The sequence below is a fragment of the Limulus polyphemus genome, unplaced genomic scaffold, assembly GCF_000517525.1.
Source record: "Limulus polyphemus unplaced genomic scaffold, Limulus_polyphemus-2.1.2 Scaffold124, whole genome shotgun sequence".
Classification (NCBI taxonomy): domain Eukaryota; kingdom Metazoa; phylum Arthropoda; class Merostomata; order Xiphosura; family Limulidae; genus Limulus; species Limulus polyphemus.
Window position 1 is genome coordinate 987,376 of NW_013665734.1, and position 11,465 is coordinate 998,840.

At 33.4% G+C, this 11,465-nt stretch overlaps 2 protein-coding genes across 6 annotated transcripts in view; one reads left to right on the plus strand and one right to left on the minus strand.

The window, feature by feature from the left end:
* The window catches only part of LOC106472868 (SPARC-like), a 25,930-nt gene that overhangs the window by 11,233 nt on the left and 3,232 nt on the right, over positions 1–11,465 (minus strand). For all 3 annotated transcript variants that reach the window (XM_013933543.2, XM_013933549.2, XM_022402379.1), the window contains exon 2: positions 3,540–3,598. The gene's annotated coding sequence lies outside the window, so the exon portion shown is untranslated. The remainder of the gene's footprint in view (positions 1–3,539; positions 3,599–11,465) is intronic.
* The window catches only part of LOC106472808 (MFS-type transporter SLC18B1-like), a 48,291-nt gene continuing 41,077 nt past the window's right edge, over positions 4,252–11,465 (plus strand). For 2 of the 3 annotated variants that reach the window (XM_022402349.1, XM_022402355.1), the window contains exon 1: positions 4,296–4,369. The gene's annotated coding sequence lies outside the window, so the exon portion shown is untranslated. Of the gene's footprint in view, positions 4,370–11,465 lie in introns of all 3 variants that reach the window. The other variant, XM_022402345.1, reaches the window with a different exon arrangement.

The window sequence follows — 11,465 nt, forward strand, 5'->3', positions numbered from 1 at the left end:
AAATAATAGTAACAATAAAAGGCAAACATTGACCAAACATTATTTTCCTTTATAGCGAGTTAATAACAGAAGTATCCTTCAAAACTGTTGTTACAAAACTGTATTTAGCAGATAAAAAATAATAGTAACAATAAAAGGCAAACATTGACCAAACATTATTTTCCTTTATAGCGATTTAATAACAGAAGTGATTATTTAGCAAATAAAAAAATAATAGCAACAATAAAAGGCAAACATTGACCAAACATTATTTTCCTTTATAGTGATATAATCACTTTGATTTGCCCGGCAGCTAACCTACATCCTGTTTGTCTCGGTTTTCTAGATCCAGTTCATCTTGTAACAAAATAACAAAATTTAAAATATAAAGGGTTTTAACATTAGTCTTGACTGTTTATTTCAGAATTGTTTACACAAAGTTACACAACTGACTACCTGAGCATAGCCATCCTAATGAGTCCAAGAGTTGACAGTAGATGGAATTGACAAGCTGTTTTTTTTCCTCTAGTTCGTCTGTTCTAAACTTTTGTTTGACAGAATATTGGGAATTGAATGTTGCTCTTGTAGCACACTCACGACACCAAATTACTTAATCGGATGCAAGCGATGAAGCGTCAAGTTTACAGTCCGGACACGCTATCGACTAAGCTCGGCCTAGTCCAGTTTTGGAGGAAGGCAGCTAGCAAGTCAACAGCGCAAACTTCAAACTTTTATCTGATTGAACAGTGGAATCTGGACATCATTTATGATATGTACCTACGGCCTCACACTGCGGAGAGAAGGCCCGGCATGGCCAAGTGGTTAGGGCGCTCGAATCGCAATCTGAGGGTCGCGGGTTTGAATCCTCGCCCCACCAAACATGCTCGCCCTTTCAGCCATGGGGGCGTTATAATGTGGCGGTCAATCCCACTATTCGTTGGTAAAAGAGTAGCCAAAGAGTTGGCGGTGGGTGGTGATGAATAGCTGCCTTCCCTCTAGTCTTACACTGCTAAATTAGGGACGGCTAGCGCAGATAGCCCTCGTGTAGCTTTGCGCGAAATTCAAAAAACAAACAATCACACTGTGGAGAGAGTTTTGCAGCAACGTGACGCGAATCATGAAAACACGGGTTCAAAGTGCGAGCACGCTAGCCAGTCGGCCACGCCCGGCCCTTATAATTTACTAAAACTAAACTTGTCTGGAACCTGATTTTTTGTATTTATTTTTTCATCAGTGTGATAAAATGATCAAGTTCATGTTGTGAATAAAACTCAAGTAATTTACGCGGACAACATTTAATTGTGATGATTATACGTCATTTATATTTAAAAAATTTGGTTGGAGTTGACACATTTCTGGCTGCTGTACGCGCCATATTATTTACATTAGAATTGTCGCTATAAATTTAACTGTGTTACGTTCTAGTTACATCAAAATGCACCCAAACGTGGCTTTCGATAAATATATGAAAACCTGAAACACTCCTGCTTCTTCTTAGGCTTAAAGATTAGAAATAAAAATATCAAATTGTATATGAACCCAGAAAAATTGGTTTAAATGTCCAAAGGCTTACATACAAAATCACTTTATGAATTTCAAGGTAGACTGTTATACTTAGCATTTAGGGTTTCTTAATAACAATTAATGAGGACAAAGAATACAAGACCACTTTACGAATATAAATATTATTAGTGTACATGACTTAAAGACTGCTTTAAACAAAGATTTTTAGTGAAAAACAAAATGCTGGCGTAAACCCGCTTCGAAAAGGCGAAATTATATACTTTTTATGAAATACATGCTTCTATCGTCTTATAAATAATTTGATATAACAAATTAAAATATATATACATATTGTTACGTCTCCGTTTGTTATTTGATTTTCCGTAACTTGTTCCGACGAAACTTAAGCGACACAAGTTCTTTCTTAATAAAAACTGGTTTATTCTTTCCGAATATAACTTTACCGATATACTCAACTTCAACAATCGCGCTAAAACAACGCTATAACGAACTTCAACAATACTCTGACTGCAGTTCAATTACTCACTATCTATACACACATTACATTCCCCTCTTTTATATACCAGCCTACCCTATCTAGCAAATGCTAGAGCATTCCTGAAAGAACAAGATAGTTCTAGAAACTAGAGGGCGCCACACCAGTCACGTGACCTCGATGACGCAACAATATGTTATGTCGTTTTGTAATTTGAACATTTGTTGAAAGTTACTTATGATTGCAATATTGGTAACTAGACGGCTTTGTTGTAGTACATTGATTGACCAAGACCAGAATTTTTGCGAATGCGAAAAAATAGCCGTAGGGGTAAAACAAATTTTAAGAGAATGTAACAAAACTTTGTTTTGTATGTTACTTTGTTGTGAAGCACAAGATTATACAATGTGCTCTCTGTACTTCGCTCACCACGGTTATTGAGACCCGATTTTTAGCGATATAAGCCATTAGGCTTACCGCTGAGCCACAGAGTGGTAAGAAATTTGAAAGAAAGACGTTCTTCAGACTGTATATGTGTGTGTATATTAGTTTCACTAATATGATTAAGTATTAACTGATTTGCTTTGGTATTTTTAGACCAAACAGCAGTAAAAATGACTAGATCAGAAACGAGACTTTTATGGTTCAGACATAGTCGCCCCTAAATACAAAATTAGGAGCCGTGGGTATGCTATAAGAGTGACAGTTAAATTCCATAATTCGAGTCTTCCGGTAGAAGAGCGGTAAGTTTACGGTCTTACAACGCTAAAATACGGGGTTCGATCCCCTCATAGTGGACACTGCAGATAACCTAATGTGGCTTTGCTATAAAACAAACACACAAACAACCCATAATTCGGTGAGATAAGCGTACCCCGAGAGTTGGCGGTGAGTGCTGTTGACTAGCTGCTTTATCTATTATCTATTGATTCGAAATTATGGACGGCTATGCGCAGACAGTAGCTGCAGTCACCTATGCGGCATCTCTTAACACATAGCAGAATGGACTGCCACCGTTAATAAGTCCACACAGTTCAACTAAGGCGCGGTAAGATAATCGCAAGGACATCTCTAGCCTAAATTAACTGCATTCAATGTCATACAATTCAAGTTTGGTCGTTGTATTGTTAATATAATATAGTTATTATATTTGACAATGAAAGAAGCCTAAAGCAACAATTTGTAAAAATAATAATAATATTGTATTTAGCTATTTATTATTATTGTTATTAGTTTGCCAGTTCGCGAGTTCTTTTTTCGGCTATCAGATGTTATTAAACTCTATAAAAGATCGTTCTACCTCTATGTAAATAAGAACTTACTTAAATCAAGTGACCCGGAATGTAAGCATTGTTGAAATTGGAATTATGATAATTTGCTTGTTTTGCTAGAGTTGAAGTGTCTGTATATCCTCAACTCCTTAAGTTCTTAAGTCTCAGTAAGTGTATCAATTATCTGTCAAACAAAAATAATCTAGATTGTAAATCTTGTTTGTTACAACACAGTTCAATTAGACTTTGAGCTATATTTGATCCGTTCCGTAAATTGGTCTAAACTTTACCGTAAGTTTCTTCAGTTGACTTCTTCCACTTCTCTGTTTATTCAAAACTTTCTTCTGACCTGCGTGAAAATGTTTAAAACTAACTTGAAATAACACTGAAAAAGTGCAATTATACAGAATTGGAACAATTTATTTATTCTACATGTGATTTGATAACAGAAAATATTTTAAAATGTTCATACTTTATTTACTGTAAGTTACACTGAAAATGTTAATTTAGCTGATTTTTTTAAATGTTCATACTTTATTTACTTAAGTTACACTGTTAATTCAGCTGTTTTTTTAATGTTCATACTTTATTTGCTCTAAGTTACATTGAAAATATTAATTCAACTGGTTTTTAAAAATGTTCATAATTTTCAGTGTAACTTAGAGTAAATAAAGTATGAACATTTTAAAAACCAGCTGAATTAACATTTTCAGTGTAACTTAGAGTAAATAAAGATTAATTCAACTGGTTTTTTAAAAATGTTCATACTTTATTTACTTTAAGTTACACTGAAAATATTAATTCAACTGGTTTTTTAAAATGTTCATACTTTATTTACTCTAACTTACACTGAAAATGTTAATTCAGCTGTTTTTTACGTTTTTTGGAAGAGAGGACTGATGAGTACAATTCAATCCGACTTATTGATCCAAAGTACGTTGACCTTAAGATTTCATCACAACACATTCGATGTTTATGAGCAACATTTCACAAGTTTTGACACACACACACACATATATATATAGTCCTTTTAATGTCAAATGTGAGAAGTAGGAGCTACAGAGATAAAGAAAGACAGAAAATACTTACTGCAAGGATCTCATTCTTTTGTGAAGACGAGGTATTGTGACAACCTTTGTGTTTTAAAATAAGTATATAAATATTACAAACTAGAAGCTATGTCGAAAAATCTCCAATGTGATAATTTTTAAAACGTCTATATACCTGTATCTCATCATACGCTCTGGAATATGTTTTGCTTCGAAACATTGAAGTTTATAATGTATTATGTTTCGACATTTGATTTATGAGCAATATATATATATGTGTGTGTATATGTATATAATCAATATTTCTAATGCGATAGCTCAATCAATACTACTAATACTAAGCGACTTATATTGTTGGATAACATAGGAAATCATGTGTCATTGTAACAGACAAAATTTATAGGACTAGTTCCATAAATATTATATTAGTTTATTCTTGGGGTAATGTGAAATACGCAATTCTGAAACTTGATAACAACACTCTAAAAACTTGGCCTACACGTGTAGTACGAGAGCGGAAATGAAAACTAGTTTTGGTTTAAGGTCGGTTTGACTTACTGCTTTGGCACTACTGACGATTTCAACGTTTCACATTCACAGCCGAATTAATTAGAAAAGGTGTCGTATGAATAATCTAAATTACTCAATAATGTTTAATACACGTTATATATTTTGTATATAAATTGTTAAATAACTATTTTTATTGTTTAACTTTCTGCTTTAGTGGCTATTTAGGGGATCATTTGTATATTATGAAAGTTGTTTTGTTAGAACTCTTTACCTGGTGTTTAAATTTCACGTAAATCTTTAGTTATAAGTATTATTGTTTTAAACTTTTATATTCAGTGCGGCCTACTACTAGTGTTAATCTACGAAGAAAACAGCATAGGTTTCTCGAAACAATATTTCTTTTAAATATCCACTTATAATGTTAAGTTTCAAAATTGATAATGTTATTACTTTTCACAGAGAACTTAGCTGTTTTATATATATATATTATCCTCTTTAATTATCTTGTACCATATTATGTGAACCGCATACTAATATTCAACCAATTAAAGATTAATTACAATATAAAGTATATTAATAGACTTAGGATTACAAGCAACATTAAATATACGAAAGGAAACGTTCAGTCAAGACAGCGAGTCTGGCGCCGTATCAACTTCTTAATACAATGACGTCACAACTCATGATTAAGTACGTCGAAGTTTTCGTATCATATTGCATTTCTTGAACATATTTTATAAGTACGTATAATACCCTACGTGTTTCATTTTAGAGTTTACTTTTCAACATCATCTGAGTTTTTAGTGGAATACTTAAAGTTCTATACAGCTGTACATCAATGGCGGCGATCAAGATAATATTTGCCACTAGAGTTCGTCGTGAAATATTCATGTCATTATTAGTAAATATTAAGTCATACTATGAAGGTTTTGTTTCTTTATTCAAATTTATTTTGTGTGACTTTATAATGCTCCTCCCGGAAAGGAATACTGATGGGAAAGTGGTTGCGGAAGTTAAAACAGAGACATCTGGTTCATATCAGTTGTCGCCGTTTTCAACTTCATTGTCATCCCTAAACTTTGCCTTTTGACTGCAATGCATGTTGAAATTAGATCTATTGCATAACGTTTTTTATAGGAATTACTTTATTTACTGTTAGTTTCTTCGAACTAAATAAACTTAACGTTATGTTAAAACATGTGTTTAACGTAGGGTGATAACAGTAAAGGATAACTAAAGTAAGTACAAGTGTTTCACAGTAAAGGATAACTAAAGTAAGTACAAGTGTTTCACAGTAAAGGATAACTAAAGTAAGTACAAGTGTTTCACAGTAAAGGATAACTAAAGTAAGTACACGTGATACACAGTATAGGATAACTAAATAAGTACACGTGTTACACAGTATAGGATAACTAAATAAGTACACGTGTTTCACAGTGAAGGATAACTAAAGTAAGTACAAGTGTTTCACAGTAAAGGATAACTAAAGTAAGTACACGTGTTACACAGTATAGGATAGCTAAATAAGTACACGTTTTTCACAGTGAAGGATAACTAAAGTAAGTACAAGTGTTTCACAGTAAAGGATAACTAAAGTAAGTACACGTGTTTCACACGTTCCACCTGCTTAAGCTGCTTTTTTATAATTGACTTGAGGTAGAAGGAAATGTTGGGAGATTCTAATGTTAGAAAGTGTTAGGTTTCTGGGTCATAGCATGATACAAAAAAGTTCATTGCAGCGTACTGGACTCTGATACTTTATGAGCAAAGAACTACACATATAGGAGCAAAAAACGGAGTAGTTAACTGGTTTGTTTGGAAATTCACGCAAAGCTACACGAGGGCTATCTGCGCTAGCCGCTCCTAATTTAGCAATGAAAGACTAGAGGGAAGCCATCTAGTCTTCACCACCCACTGCCAACTCTTGCGCTACTCTTTTAACAACGAATAGTGGGATTAACTGTCACATTAAAACGCCCCCACGGCTGAAAGGGCGAGCATGTTTGGTGGGACGGGGATTCAAACCCGCGACCCGAAGATTGCGAGTCGAGCGCCCTAATCACCTGGCCATGCCAGGGTAGTTAATTTAACTTTCTTTATCTATGTCATAAAGCACCAAATTAAAAAAAATAAATAAAAATGAAAACGGATGAATGCACTTTCAATTCATACCATGCCTTATTATGTCTATTCACATTTCCAAATGAAAAAAGTCAGCAAAATTATAGTCCTCTACACCATGTTACGTTAACAAATATCCGACACCATTAAAAATCACCTAACTTCAAACAGAGCAACGCCTGAAGTTAAAAAGCACAAAAAATCAAGGCATTTACATAATAGCGTGCTAATCCTGTGAGAAAGGATATTTATGTAAAATTGGAAAAAACGTTGACCGGAAAGTTTCAGAAGATAACAAAAACATTGAATATGGAAACACAAATAATATAGTTTTTCTTAATATGAAAGATTCTGACCATTAAATCGAAATCAACGAGAAGTTTTACAAAAATGGAAAACAACATAAACAGAAAAAACATCTAAAGTTTCTTAATCAAAAGCCAGTCTAATTTCAACAACTCCCAAGGTCACTTTAAGCTAAACAGCGTTCTGACCTCCTGTGACCTTTAAGGGAATTCAATGTTGCAAAATTACGAAAGCGTTATTAACCAGTCTTCCAGTCAGAAGACAACCAATGACTGAAGAAGACTCCTGAATGTGTCGCAGCTAGTTTTTTCCTATAAACGCACGTGACAAGTTTGTTCTGTTTACTGTGCTTTTCCACTAACCATGTTACTATGAGCACGCTACGTACGGAATTACGTCAGTTCGTGTCAGTTGTTGCAACAGCTATTAGATCAGTATAGTAGCGTACTACATGCATATATTGTTAGATTTATTTGGAGGCTATGCCTCCCTCCAAAATAAATAATCCCGGGTCAAATGTTTCTTGCCCTCGCTGACTCGGCGCTTATGTACATATATAACATTTTGAAAGTGATAGCTCAAACAATATCACTAATTCTAAGGACTTGTATTGCCTGATAATACAGGAAACCACGTGTGTGTGTGATAAGTGTGAAAATAAAATCAGCTAATGTTGTAAATATCGTCGAATCTTTTATTCTCTAATACACCCTTGAAGAAATGTCGAATTTTAGATATTAGCAGTGAGCTTGTCTTTTTTTTTTTGAAACTGAGCAAAATTTTAACATCAATATTCAACGAAACAGGAACTTAAACCATAACAAGCTGGATTTTGAAAATGTAAGACGAAGAAAAATTGCATGAATTAAGTTAATGGTTTAAATTTAGTTTGGGTTTTACGTCATCGTTGATTAGTAATAATAAATTCATCAACAATTAGAATAGACTAGAACTACAAAGCTGGCTAACATTTTGATTCTTATTCGATTCATAGGAAGGCTATTACTGATTTTCTCAAAATAATTATTAGTATATAACTATTTGAATTATAATAAAGGACCTTCGTATCTAATACAGTATAATATTTAATACAAATCTGACGTCATGACTTAAAGATATATTATTACTGATAATTTTTAAATTGACAACATAACAACCTATTCAAATTTTAGGTTCCAATAAGTTTAATAACATGAAACTTATTTACTACTGACGTACGTTCCACTGCAGAAAACACTTTAATCTCCATTTTTATGATAACGCTAGCTGATGAGAATAGGACATTCTAACGATTAATAACAAATGATTACCAAAAGGATCAAGCAGACTAGCGGGGGGGGGGGATAAGATAGTTCACTGCTAAAATTCTTTCTGTAAAGGCAGAATTCTATTTTTTTAAGACTTCTCTATTTTCTTAAAATTGCTAGCAAAGTGTAAGTTTCTATAACCCACATAAAAGTTTTACATTACGATTTTACAAAACTTCCATAACACCCAATTTATGTTTTCTTACAGAGAAATACAGATAATTATATACAGCTTCTTACGTATACTTGTTTTCGTACGTTGTTTTGCACAAAAACGTACAAAATACGTAACTTAAATTTTAGGGGATGACTGGATCATAAAATTGCTGATGAGCATTAAATTATGACTTAAAGCAACTCGGGTAATGTGATCTTCATGTGAGCTGACGTGTGGTCTTCCGGCTCGTACAATGAACACTTTGTGGTTTGTTGATGATTTGATTACAGTCTTGAACAAGAGAAACATTCTTGCAACTCCACAAACATCTCCCACGATATTTAGATGTACAAGTGGTCTTAAATATATATTAATTATCCTGTACTCGGTCTCTAAAAATATTATTTTATATTGTGTAAACATTTAAAACGATACAGAAATTAGCGAGCATTTTTTTTTTTTTCAGAAGTAAGCATTCTTTTATTTTGTTCTTTTTTTTTTAAAGCGGGATTAAAATTTTGTGTTTATTATATGATGATAAATGCGAAAATGCTGTTTGCACTCGTAAAATAACATTATATATCCTTTAACTACACGTTTCTAATAGCCCAAAAGGTTTAGTGTGGCCTAGTAGTTAGTATTCCGAGCTGTGGATCCTAAACTCAATGTTTTGCGTCCAGTTGCCGCAAAATCGCGCTCTACACTTTGGGGCGATGGTTGCATTATAAGAGCAAAAATCAATTCCCCCTATTCGATTAAAGTAGGCCAAGAGTTGGCAGAAGCACTTTTCCTCTAGTCTATCAGTTTTAAATTAGAGTCGGCTATGCGCAAATAGCCATTGAGTAGTTTAGCGCAAGAATTCTGAAACAAACAAACAAACTAACAGCCAAAAATACGTAGTAATGTTGAACATTTTTGATAAAGGTTATTAATATGAATTTTTAATGGAAACCTTTCAGCTACACCCCTTTTCGAAACATTGCCATTTACTAAGGACAGCTTCATACTCAATGTTACGTTAATTAAAGTCATACGTGTCACGCCACTTTAGAATATTAAGTCTAGCGAGAGAATAAAGGATTGCAAATTGGAAGAAAATAAGCAAAACTAGTTTTTGTGGTATTTACGTGAAGAATTTCTATCTAAGTTGGATTTTGTGCTGAAGATTACATATTTTGATTGGAGCCAAGCCAAACATTCCAGCTTTTCAAGTCCTCACGTAAACCTTTATGTTCATCAGAAAAACGTTAAATGACATAAAAAAACAAACATTAATAAATATTCTTAACATTATAATTTCAAAGTTTTCCCACTGTTTGTAACAACAACAAAAAAAGTGTAGAAAGTGACTTTTGAGAGAATTTCTTACAAACATCTTTTTCATAGTTTGTTTGTTTTTTGAATAAGATCAAAACACTAACCTTTAAATTTATTGTTAACCAGCTACCCGCTTCAAATAACAAAGATAAATCTCGTTATGCTATTTAATTTTCTCAGGTTTATAAACGTTACAGATTTTATCAATTTATTAACAGAAACCCTAAATGAGTAACGGTATTTAAAAGTATTCTTGGTAGACAAATCTTAAAATTTTCTAAAGAAGTTTGTTTGTTTTGAATTTCGCGCAAAGCTACAAGAGGGCTATCTGCGCTAGCCGTCCCTTACTTACTAGAAGGAAAGCAGCTAGTCATCGCAACCCACCGCCAACTCGTGTGCTACTCTTTTACCAACGAATAGCGGGATTGATAGTTACATTATAACGCCCTCGCGGCTGAAAAGGCGAGCATGTTTGGTGGAACGAGGATTCGAACCAGCGACCCTCAGATTGCGAGTCAAGGAGCCCTAACCACCTGGCCATGCCGGGCCTTCCAAATCTGATTTACTTCATATTTAAAAAAAAAAAGACAAATCATAAACTTCACACCAGAGTTATGTATATAAAACTATGGCTAAAAGTTTTGCATCATCCTAAAATTTTAAGCTTCTCAGGCATGGATACAATGAAGCGCTGAAGGATCGCGTTATCATTTAGGATCCTCCACATGGCATTAAAAAAACGTAACATTATTCAGCAGGATTTAATTGATCTTATAAATAAATTAGATAAATCTAGGATGATCCAAAACCTTCGGCCATAGCTGTAGGCTGTTTGTGAAACACAATCTTATACATGTATTCTTGACCTACATAAATTAAAATAGCATGGATCCGTTGGAGATTACATTTACAACTCCTTGGTGAAGGTTCTCATAAATGTTTGGTGCGTTCTTCCTCTTTTAAGTACAACGTTACAAGGTTAACTAATTTCATCAAGATAAACTTTACGAGTAAACAGGGTCAGAAGAGTCACTTTCCATTTTATCTTTATTCCTACCATAAAGAATGAAGACAGAAGTTGAAACTAATAACACAGGCCTGCGATGATTTTATTGTCTTACATGTTCTATAATAATACCTGTACGCTGAATCCGAAATTATATCCATTTTTCTCCATCACGTACAGATTTTTCACAAAACTTCATAACGCAATACATAAAAGAAAGACCACAACATGTAGATTTGAGACTAAAAGACTTAGATTTCACACGCATACAAAAAATCAGGATGAATGGGGATGCATATTCGTTTGACATCAATGCTTTTCTCTTTACTTCAATTTATTTGTATTTTTATTAACAAACATAATAATAACAAATGTTTATTGTAGTAAAAGAAATAATAATTTGATCTAAATACGAGTTTTTTTTCTTCCCGATTTGTAAAAAA